This window comes from Streptopelia decaocto, assembly GCF_964273445.1.
Source record: "Streptopelia decaocto genome assembly, chromosome: 2".
Classification (NCBI taxonomy): Eukaryota; Metazoa; Chordata; class Aves; order Columbiformes; family Columbidae; genus Streptopelia; species Streptopelia decaocto.
Window position 1 is genome coordinate 63,573,616 of NC_138655.1, and position 12,332 is coordinate 63,585,947.

Sequence of the window (12,332 nt, forward strand, 5' to 3'; positions counted from 1 at the left end):
TTAAAAATCCTGCATGCTTCATTAAAAACTCTCAGTTTCTCTGTTTTCACCAAAATAAGCCATCAGTGTTAGATTCTATAATTGACACCATTGCTTAGGGAACAAACCTATGAATCTTATTAGAGACAAATTCATTACTTTAAGTCCACCCTTAGGATGCAGAGCTCATAAAAGAAACCTCTGGAGGGTTCAGCTTAGGGGATGAGATGATTTCAGGCTGCAAATCTACAGATTTACTGTAATTAACCTGAACTAATTATTGTCAGGCGATGGGTCAGACATCCTGGATAAAAGCCCCTGACTGGTTTTGTGGTCTACTGGGTTTTCAGTAAGAGAGCTTCTTGTTAAACAAAGAAAAAGTACTGAAAGCACAATTCCGTGTATACTTAAAGTAAAATAAATCTTTCCACAGGGAGAGAATAGCAGAGTCTATTTAAAATGCATAGTCAATAGGCACAACTGAAATATATTAATATTTAATACTTTTGCTAGGTGGTCAAAAACAGCTCCTGAATGGTCTAAACTGGTCTCCATATGAAGTGAACCTCTGCTTGCCTGCTTTTGCAATTATCACATGAAGGAATCAATTTAAACACTTCTTTATGCACTACAGATACACTGTTACCATCCTGCAATGGATGCTGTCCTGTCACTATTCTTGTACTGCTCACCATGGGTAAGACAGATGCATGTGTGCACCCACAGAAGCTTCTGTAGCTCACATAGGGAAGAAGAAGTAAGCTAAGCTGTACAAGATATGCTGATACCCCTATAACACAGCTGACATAAATTTAATTATGATGGGTTCAAAAAGCAGTCTCTAGGTGAAATGCAAAAGTTTTTAGTTCAAAACTCCACATTACCTGAAAGGCAAGTTTTAAATGCATGAATAACAGTATTTAGATCCCACTAATGTTCTGTGGAAAGCAGTTCTTGAAGTACATCAGTCTCAAGTTTTGTGTTTTGTGAGTACCTTCTCCAAACTGAGACTATTGAAATATCCCCCCTCAAGTAGTTATGACGATGTATAGGTTTTATGGGGGTTTTGTTGTTGTTTGTTCGTTTTTGGCTAGCCTGCTTTTCTAACCTAAATGCTTTTATTTTGCTCCCAAATATACAATGCTCTCCTCGTTTTCAGTAACTGAAGCCTGCATATAAGCAGCAAGATGCAGGTGTCCACAAGGTGTGGGTAGAAGTCCCTCTGCGTGACCTGGAGGATGAGAGGTTCTGCCTGCAGAGTCCTCCCTGCACTCCTGGGGCTGGCAGGGACTGGTCATCATGAAGTGATCTGTTGGATGCATCTGTTTGACCTTCGAAGAATCGATATTTAGTATGAGGTAATCCTTTGCTTCTGAATATTTCTTATTTAACCCTCTGACCCAGTAAATATTAAGCATCATTTACTATGCATTGTTTCCATCTCTTGATTTGAGCATCTTTTTAGTAATGTTGTGTGTGCAGGAGGAGCAATGCCAGGTACAAGGTGCCTTTTTTTGCCATCCTCCCATCTGGGTCCTCTGCTGACCTAGTACTTCGGCCTTCTTGAAGCTCAGGCCTTTTGATCTTGATGTCAACCCTTTCTTTGACGTTTACAAGCTTGGCTGTTGTTGTCTGTGCCCTTGTTTACAAATACAAACTGGTCCTGTAGCCTTTGCTCTGCTAAGTCCTTGTGGCGCTTCAGCCACGCTGTCTTAATGCTTCTGTGACCAATTCCTACCACAGGAGGAAAGTCTCCACAACCCTCATTTCACTGCCCTGAAGAGGTGCGACTGGTGTTTCAGGTGTGGCTTGGTCAGGCAATCCTACGTGACAGCAGAACCCAACTACCCTGTTATCCCAGATCGAATGGCAACATGGGATAGAGAAGGCCAGCTCCTTTCATGGGGATACATTTAATTAGCAAAGTGAGGAGGAAAAAAAATAGAGCTTGAGATGATAGTACAGCAGGACTCACTTTGTCCTTCTGTCCTGCAGCCAGAACAGCTGTCACCTCTGGCCACCTTGGGCTACAACAGGTTCTTCTAAGGACACTGTGCAGTATCACCCATCCTGCAGTAGAGTAGAGGTGGGAGCAGATAATTTTTGTGATTCTGCTATCTGGGACAAAAGCAAGCAAACCTTTCCTTGTGCATTTGGCTCAGTATGGGACCCTTTGAGAACTGGTCTCTCCCGATCAGCATCAGCTTATGCCAAGAGCGTTGCAAGCTTGCTCTGTGCCTGTTCATGACACGTATTACAACTAAAAACCAGCTATGGGAGAATGAAAAACCCTAACTGTAGCAGGAAAAAGCTGCAGTTATCATGCATCACCACTGTATGCCACTACAGACTAATTACTCTAGTGTATCCCAGAGATGAGGCACCGCTACAGCGGACCCCCAAGAAGCACTTAGTTAATATTAAATTGTAATCCTATTACCTTTAGATGTTCTCAGTGCTATTAATCTCACAGTTTCCAAGTCAGCAGTTTAAAAACAGATTATCTGAAAATCATAATGCCATTAACCTCTTTCTATGCATACCATTTTTAAGCACAGGAGCCAAAATGATAATAAATTTATATTTTCAGCATCTCTTTTCTAAGGAATATTCCACATGTAATTTAAAATTTGTCAGAAACACACCAGCCATGGAAAATATTGTTTTCATAATCTATTTGTGCTAAAGATAAAGTAAACATGAATAATGAGAAATGAATTATCTCATCCACTGTCTTTTATAAGTCCTCTGTTGGACTGGTACAAAATTACTGTCAGATTTATCTGCTTGCATCAAAAGGAATAAATAATATGCACTACAGAAGAATTATTAGTTTTATACCTTGAAACAGATTTCCAGAGTTAATTTACATCCTAATAAATTTTTGTTGGAATTTTATTGGCGATATTGCAAAAAATCTTTGCAACTACCAGGCACATGTTAAAAAACAACTTCATGATGGTGGAACATGAAGAACTTCTTAAACATCTGAGTATAACTGCTTAAGCAAGAATTTGCACGCTTTTTGAACCATAATCTGAATTAGGTCTCTATTTCTATTGCTTTCTCCTACAGGAAAGAAATCTGCAATAATATTTTCCTTTTTCATCTCTCTTCATTGTTCTGATCATTCTCATTTATTTCTGTATCTGCTTAAGAACAGATTTAAGTAACTGTTATTTTTTTTCTCTTTGCAGTTCTATTCTTGTGCTTCAATTTTTATTCTGTCTCAGCTCAAACTATTATTTGCTGTAGAAAAATCCTTTTAAGATGGGTGGGAGAGGTAGAATGGCGAGGGCAAGTCCTCACAATTACTAATTATAGAAATTATTACTTGACAAAATCATTTATTCCTAGAATTTTTAGCATCTCTTATAGAAATTGTAGGGGAACGTCTCCTCTTCAGGGCAAAAGCCAAATAACCTGGAATTGTAGCCTCACCAAGAGCAGGTGCTGGGATGTTTAAATTCAAAACTTCACAACAATTACTCTTGTACAGGCTGCATCATCACCTTTCCCAGGGAAATTACAGGTTCTCATGGATCATGTCTTTTCCATTCCCCATCAGTGAGCAAGATGGGTTGTGGTACATGTGGAATGTGTTTCCTTTTATTGCTGGGGTGCCTGCTTGTGGATTATCTAAATTTAGAGTTGATAAGTTGAGTTTCTGTGTTTGGAGTTAATAAGTTGGTTTGTTGTATGTTTGCCGTATGTATAAGGTTAAGTGTTGCCATAGTTACAAAGTACAGGGGTGGTGCCTGCACGCTGAGGCGGGAAACAGCCTGTGACCACGAAGTGGCAGTCTTGTTGCCATGCGAACACTGCCTGACCAGTGTTCCCGCCAGAGATAGCCAGCCTTCTGTCTGTCAAAGTGATTAACCAATCAGCATAAGACACGCTTGTCTTCTTCTGTATAAATGTGGACATTTTGAGCAATAAAGTGGACACTTTGCTTGCATCAAGTCGCGTCCCCGTCTCCCAGTCGCGTCAAATTGGTGACCCCGACGTGATCGTCCGTGACAGGAACGCAGGTCAGATATCCGCCTGCCTGGAGGCAGCCCAGGGCGAGGTGGCAGGGCGCGACGTCCCGCAGAACGTGGAGTAAGCTGCAGGAAGGATAAGCCGGCCGGCGAATCACTCCCTCTGGAACGAGAGGTGAGCTGCTGCGGGAAACTTAAAGATGGGGGGTCAGGAGAGTTCCCCTGAGAGAGACGTTTATGAACTCGTGACTCTGCTTAAAAAGCAGGGAAGAAAAGTTCGTTCGGGACAAGATCTTAAGATAATCCTTATATGGGTGCAGGTTAAGATCCCCACAGTGACTGATATAGCCACCTCAGGAAATGAGGAAGCGCAGCGTATGCTCCCTAGTTGGAGAAAAATTGCGCAGTGTATGCTCCCTAGTTGGAGAAAAGAAGCCGTATTGGCACAGGAGCAACATCAGCGAGCTCCCTCCTCGGAGCAGGAGGAGACAGCTCAGCTACCCCTTCCCTGCCCTCCTAACATCGCTGGTGGGGCGGGATCCTCGGCGCGGTCGCCACCTCGTGCTGCCGCCGCCTCGGTGCGGTCGCCATTTTGTGCTGCCGCCGCCTCACCACCCTCTGCACTGCCGCCATCTTGTGGCGCCGCCGTTTCGCTACCGTTAGCATGTGCCACACAGGCTGCACCCCGCAGCACAGGGTTTCCCCTTGAACACGGTCCCTCGGACCCGAGTCCTATATACTCCGAAAAGGGGCCTGATCTTTTTCCCCAAACCTCATGGGAAAAAATTAAGTGCCAAGTGATAAACGAGGGCGAATTGGAAATAGCCAAAACTATAGTGGCCCTCGTTGTGTGCCGGGGATGGGGGGAGGCTCGGGCTCGGCCCGTGCTCTCTCGGTCCGATCTGCGGCGGGGGCTGGCGGTTTTGCCGTCCGTGGGCAGGGAGCCGGAAGTTTCCCGCTCTGAGTCTCTGGGGAAATGTGACAAAAAACCGGAAATGCAACTAGGGGACTGTCCGGATGAGGCAGGCCCTGAGTGCCGCCCTCCACCTACGGCTCCACCTCTGCCCTGCCCCGAGCCAGACACGCCCCTCTCTAAGACCATCGCGTCAGCCGGGCCCGGCCCGGCCAGGCCGTCGGGGCCGGGACCGCCCCACGACGAGCCTCCACAAACATCTGTGGAAGTTTCTTGTGAGCCGCCTTCTACATCATTGCGCTCACCCCAAGTAGCAGAGCAGTTACTGCAAGAGATTAACAGCTATCTATGGGACATATTGTACCCTAACAAAAACACTCGCCTATATTTTTGTAATTAAAAAACCAACTGGCAAGTGGCGCTTGCTCCATGACCTCCGAAAAATTAATGACGCTATGGAAAATATGGGGGCCCTGCAACCCAGGCTCCCCTCACCCACTATGATCCCTCGCAATTGGCACTTAACTATCATAGACCTCAAAGATTGCTTTTTCAACATTCCACTGCATCGGGACGATGCTCCCAAATTTGCCTTTTCAGTCCCTAGCGTCAATATGCAAGCCCCTTTACAAAGATATCATTGGGTTGTACTGCCACAAGGGATGAAAAATAGTCCCACAATATGTCAGTGGTATGTGGCAAAAATACTTAGCCCTGTTCGAGCTGCTCTGCCTACTATCTTGCTATATCATTATATGGATGACATCCTAGTGGCAGCACAATACCATGAAGTCATGGAGAAAGCCGTAGCCCTTGTCGTGGCTGCTGTAAAATCAGCAGACCTTTGTATTGCGCCAGAAAAAATTCAAAAGGTACCACCTTGGAAATATTTAGGATGGCGTATAAGAAATCAGACTATTGTCCCTCAGCTCCTGCAGATACAAGCAAATGTAAAAACTCTACATGATGTGCAGAAACTGTTAGGAACAATCAACTGGGTTAGACCATTACTGGAAGATCTCACAAATCAGTCGTCCTTTGGTGGAATGACCAATGCCAACAGTGGAACTCAGATATAGAAACTGTGCAAGGTTCTCCTCAGATAGTGGAATTATCTGCAGTTGTTCGAGTTTTTCGCAAATGGTCTGTTCCTCTTAATATAATTACTGATTCTGCTTATGTTGCAGGAATTGTTAGTCGTGCTGAGGCTTCCGTGTTACGTGATGTTTCTCATGTTGCATTATTTGACTTGTTACAGGAACTTATCTTTCTATTGGACTCTCGTCTTCACCCTTATTTCATTATGCATGTTAGATCTCATACTTCTCTACCAGGTTTCATTGCAGAAGGGAACCGACAAGCGGATCTGCTTACGCTACTGGTGCAGGTATTACCAGATTGGTTAGCACAAGCCAGACTCAGCCATTCCTTTTTCCACCAAAATGCTGGGGGCCTAAAACGTTTATTACAAAAACAAAAAGGGGGAATAGGTGCCGCCACGCCAGAGGAGCGAATACAGAAAGCCTTGTATGTTTTTAACTTTTTGAATTGTTCTCTAGTAGATTATAATCCTCCAGTAGTTCGACATTTTAGCACGAACACCCTCTTGGAGCCCACAGTTAAGCCGCCAGTGTTGATCCGGGACCCAGAAACAGGTAAAATAATGGGACCCTATCCCCTTGTCACTTGGGGAAGAGGCTATGCTTGTATCTCCACAGAGAGAGGTCCTCGTTGGATCCCGGCGAAAAACGTGAGACCTTACTGAGAGGCGCTGCAACAGTCTCCTGATGACAATGATCTGGCCCTAGAGCTGGGAAGTGATGCCAACGGCTCCTACTGATGACGTCACTTCAGGACGTGGACAAGTGCGATCTTCAATGCCCTCACTGTGGACTGTGCAACCCCTGGATCCTTAGAATTTGTGCGGACTGTGAAAAGCTACAGTGGGTTAATAGACGTCGTGTAGGGCGATGGTGTAATGATTGTTTACTTGCTCACTTTAGGATTTTGCAAAATTTGTTGGTAGATACGGGAATTGAGGGTGAAAGGTCTCATTCTTACCAGACAAAGTCGGAAGAATGGCACAGATATATCGCTAAACGATCAGACAATATCCTTTGGAGAACTATTGAGTGTGCCAAATTTGTTCCGGTACCTCAAATTTGGGAAGTAAGCCCCGATAAGTGGGAAGAAACAAAAAAGAAGTGTTTAAAAAAGAGAAACAGAAGGAAGAATAAGAATTTGCAAACATGGGCAAAGTGTTAGTCTCTTTGTCATTTATCATAGGTATAGGCTTTTGCTTTGATTTGCATCATGTTGACCCTCGCACTAATGTATGGCTTACCTGGGCAAATCGTACCGGAACTACAGATTTTTGTTTATCCTTGGCACAAGTAGGCTTAGACCCCAAGTTCTCTCGGTTAATGGGTCAGTAATACCCCAAGAAGCTTGGCCAGTTACTAAGAAACAAGCAGATCATATAGTGACAAACAATGGTATTTCTGGATGGGTGAAAGATGTGCTTAAACAAGGAGTCTCTGTTTTCTTAATGATTTGCACATTATTAATATTAATCCCGTGTGTGTTGCAATGTTTGCAAAGGTCAATAACTGCTTCAATGAACAAAATTTTCCTTGTGCAGCAAGGAGCGGACCAAAATCAGAAAGGGATTACAAAAGCCCCCAGTACAGAGGTGTTGGTAAAACAGGATGTCCTCGAGTTGGTCGGTCGCCGACCTTGGGAGGTACCCGTTAATTAAAACAGAAAAGGGGGAGATGTGGATTATCTAAATTTAGAGTTGATAAGTTGAGTTTCTGTGTTTGGAGTTAATAAGTTGGTTTGTTGTATGTTTGCCGTATGTATAAGGTTAAGTGTTGCCATAGTTACAAAGTACAGGGGTGGTGCCTGCACGCTGAGGCGGGAAACAGCCTGTGACCACGAAGTGGCAGTCTTGTTGCCATGCGAACACTGCCTGACCAGTGTTCCCGCCAGAGATAGCCAGCCTTCTGTCTGTCAAAGTGATTAACCAATCAGCATAAGACACGCTTGTCTTCTTCTGTATAAATGTGGACATTTTGAGCAATAAAGTGGACACTTTGCTTGCATCAAGTCGCGTCCCCGTCTCCCAGTCGCGTCACCTGCTCATCTTTGAGAACTGGTAACAATAAGATAAAAAGAGAGCAACCCGCAGCTGTCTTTCCTTTTCCTTGGAGCTGTGTGACATTAAATTACCTATTTACAAAATAGATTAAGATAGAAAGTTCTACTAAAGAGCTCAAATGGTTGAAAAAACATCACAAAAATTAAAGTTTCTCCCTTGAAAGTGGATGCTTAGAGGGCTGGGAGCTGTACTTTGTCACTAAACTAAGGTCCACGGATTGTTTCAATGCTGAAGATCTTTTCAGCTGATTTTAGAAGAGCTGCTGGTAGAGTTCGATGATGCTACTTCTGCAGCAATGCAACAGAAGTTGCATTCAGATGGTATGATTTGATATATTTTCTCTAAGGATCCTTTCTTGTCCTCTGGGGTTCCTCTAAGCAACATGACCCATGGCTGCCACCAACAAATGGCATCCAATCCAAATATTTAGATCTAGATGTGACTTCAATCATCTAGCAAGTTATGTCTGCCTAATAATTGGTAACTACATGTACATTTGACAATGTATTTTACTTTTCTGTAGCAATTCCTGTTTCTGACTGCGGTGTAATAGTTGAGCTCTGTAAGGGGCCGCTCTTGGATCTCTGAAACATTATATTAGGCAAATTAGGCATTTTGTTTTTCTTTAAAAACCTAAGTCTCTATTAGGATTAAGACAGTGCCGTGCTGTGTGTGAAAGGGAAATAACTATCAGTTGTGAAATATCTTTGGATTGTTTAGTAACATTACCATTCACAGCCACGGAATACATTATATTTTATTGTAAACTTTGTTCCTTAGAGAAGTATAAATCTTGAAAGTGTGTCAATACTTGGCAAAGTAAATAGTCTCTGGAGGTAAAAAATGTTTAAGACCATCTATCAAGTATAAGAAGTTGATAGCAATTAAAATCAGAGCTGTTTATGTATAAACATAAATTGCAGAGATAGCTTAAAACTGGCCAGTAAAAATCTTGGCTGGGTGGAAATTCCAATTGCAAAAGACTACAAAAAAAACAACATCTGAATTTTAAAAACTGTTTTTGTAGCATACACTTTTTTCCTTAGGGACAATATTTCCTATGAAATTTTATGACAGCAAGGGAAGTCTATTTATTTATTTATTTATTTCCACATTCAGGCATTCTTTTAAAGAAAAAAACAAAAAACCAAACCCACAAACCAAAAAAAAAAAACCAAAACCCAACAAAAAAAAACCCTCCCCCCCAAAAAAAAGTAAGAACAAGATAGCTTAGATAAATATTACTTGTACTAGGTGAGCACTAAACCAGAATACATGTTAATGCTCACCTTTCTCCCCAAAGTGATACAAAGGAGGAGGAGGATTTTTTTAAAGTTAATTACTGTAATGATTAATGATTAATATTATTACAAGGGAATGCACTTACAATCATTTGTATTTGTGTATTTGAGTGTGTATTATTAATTGTGTCTCTTTAACATACCACACCCTAAGGACATGGACCATTGTGGGCAGCCTGGTCATTTTTATTGTTTTTTTGGCATGGTTGCAACACTCAGAACTTCAGTGGAATGACAGCACAGAGAAGGACCATTGGGGTGTCTTCTGCAGAGAAGAGGAAATGAGCTAACCTGCTCAACCCAGACACCGGGTACCTAGTTGCTGGTCTGAAAGGAATGTGTTGGTCTTGTTCCAGGTAGACTGTCAGACCTTCTGAGATGTGCATGTCTGCCTTACTTACCCTTGCACTGTGTCCAGCAGAATGGGTCAGCCACCGGCTATCCTTCACAGTATTCAGTGAAACCACAAATAAGCACTGTATCAACAAGGCGAAATGCACATTTCCTATTTCTGGCCCATTGGACACTCTCAGGTTGTTGTGATTCAGTCAGTCCTTGGGGAGACGCAGAGTGTAGCTAGAGCACTGGTTAAAATGGTGGTGGAGAGGATGTCCTGGGCTGTTGGTGGACCCTGCCACTTCTACTAAGCCTTCCTTCACTCCAGGAATCTGTTAAGAGGTGCCCTGCAGCACCACATCGTATGCTAAATGGAGCCAGAGAGGCTACCTACTTCCTTAAATATGGGAAGGTGTGAAGAAGATGCCAAATTCAAACGTGACGGTCCTGAAGAAGCTTGAAACGTAGGGTTGTTCTGCTCACAGTGCATTTTGCTGCAGCAGGTGAGGAGGAGTGACCCTTCCAGCCAGTGCCACAGGCACGGCGAACCCTGCTCATGGCAGGAATGGTGCCAGGCTGCTGGGTGGAAGAGAGAGGCTGTGGCTGGAAATCTTTGAAAGAAATGATTCAAAAACCACAGAAAGTGAGACTGGATCCTGTTAAACAGAGCATAGTGTCCAATGTTTATTTGAAATTAATGGTGCTTGCATGCCTTCAAACTGGATTTTAATATTTAAACTGCTGCAAATGTAAATTATTAAAAAAAACTGTCCATGAATTATCACCCCAAATTTTCCAAGTTACAGTGCTTGAAAATTAGAGGGATACAGTGCCTAGTATCTAAGTAAAGACTCTCCCCTTCTCATGTTGAGAACCTCTTTTTCCTCCTGCTCAGCTGTTGGAAAGATATCTCAAGGAAGGAAACCTTCGAATGGGATCCAAATCAGGAGCTGGTATGTGACTGAGATATTTGGTGCTCTCTACATGAATACCCACCATGAGTGGATTAGTTCTGGCATTAGGCAAAGAATATACACCTATGTCATGAGTTTCCTCTCATCTTCCTTACTTTCAGAGGAAGATCAGTCCAGCAACTATTTCTACATCTCCTTCAGAAAGGTGAAAGAGAAGAGGGCGTTGTTAAGGGCTCCAGGCTTTCTAGAGGAAAAGAGAGGCTGGGCTTCCTCCCAGAGTCGCAACACTCCTGCTGTGATGAAACCATAACACATTAGATGGTGAGACACCATTTCACTGCTGCTATACCTTGGGTCTCTCCTCTGTTTTGTTGGAGGAGTCCCGGGCCAAGGGAGCAGTCTTCATTCTTTGGTTTCCAAGGACAGGGCTACTGATGGGTCCCTTAGTAACACAAGAGGTAGAGAGGAGCCATAGAAAATAGAAGTATTATTGTGTTTTTAAACTTAGATTTTCCCTTAGAGTCTCTCCAAGAATTCGTGAGAATTTCACAAAATAAGACATGAACAAATCAATAGAGGAAACAGCATCTGAACCACAATGCAGGCATTTATTGTCTCCTTGTGCATTAAATTACCCAATTAATGTTTCCTGTTGCCTTAGCCTGTTCTAATAAGGCTTGACTGTCACTTATCAGCCCCTAATCTTCTAAATGATGAGCAAGAACTGCAGCTGGATTTACAAGAACCTTTGGGGCACAATACCAAACTCCCAGAGCACCAAAGATCCATCCTTGGAATTATGCTTATTAGGGGTTCTCATTCATTACCATTTACTTCACACAGATATGCACTAATAACATCAGGTCAGCTTTATTATTTATTACTTAATAGGTACTATTTAAATGGATACACTGCACAACAAACCTCTGTGTGTAACACATTCCTCAAAAAATACACTTTTTCTTGCATGAAAATGTAATTTCAGATAGCAATACTCCTTCGAGTCAACTGAGTTTGCTTGCTTTGCAATGTTATTTTTCCTGAAAGGGTGACCTACAGTTTAAAATGTTCTGGGATAAGAAAAATATTTCTGGAGTAACTGAAAGTGATTTTTATGGGCTGCGTGCATGAGTTAACTAATTAGAATAATAATGTTGGGAAAGAGTTGCACGTAATGAGCAAATAGCAGGGATAAATGTTTTTTAATAGATAATGGTAGTGTCTTCAGAATGATAAATTCTTCCCTGTTACGATAAAAAATAAATAGATCTATTTTACTAAGAGAGCCTTCTTATGAACTACGAGGCCAGTGTGGGGGAGGAATAGATTCATTTAGATAAAACGCTATTAAATTGCCTGTATACTGTCCTGTCAGACAACTATCGACCTCATCCCATGGGAGAAATCGATTTCTGAGCAGAGAGCTCTGTGCTTTCTGCAGCATAGTGCTTCAGTGCTATTGCTCTGGTAATCACACACGGCTGCATCTTTTCCTTTCTCTCTCTCTCTGTCTGTTTGTTGTGGAAACATTGATTGAGAGACATGAGGGATTTAGATTGCCCTATTTGTTGTTATTTGACCTTTTCAATTATATTCTGTTAAAAATGTAAATACTTCATTTGCAATAATGTGCATATGAATTTACTTAAGTGGTCTGCGAGTGAGGCTTTCCGCAGGAAGCATTTACCTTTGTTCTCCTGTAGACCTATTGGAGCTGCCTCAGTGAAATGAATTCAAATGCAGCTGAGA